This window comes from Trachymyrmex cornetzi, unplaced genomic scaffold, assembly GCF_001594075.2.
Source record: "Trachymyrmex cornetzi isolate Tcor2-1 unplaced genomic scaffold, Tcor1.1 scaffold840, whole genome shotgun sequence".
Lineage (NCBI taxonomy): Eukaryota > Metazoa > Arthropoda > Insecta > Hymenoptera > Formicidae > Trachymyrmex > Trachymyrmex cornetzi.
Genome location: NW_017300181.1, coordinates 484,426 through 484,642, shown reverse-complemented (window position 1 = coordinate 484,642; position 217 = coordinate 484,426).

Sequence of the window (217 nt, the reverse complement as noted above, 5' to 3'; positions counted from 1 at the left end):
CATGTTATCCTTTTCTTAATTAGTTGTTAAGAAGAAGATAACCTGACCTTAACGTTCACCGTATCTGGATAAACGGTATTGCAAAAACTCCCTAATATCCAAATGATAAGATCGGCCCAACATTAACGCCAGTGTCGGGCCAACATTGGTCACCGACGTCGGGCCGACATTAAATTTCAGTGTTGGGTAGACATTGGTCACCGACATCGCCCCAACG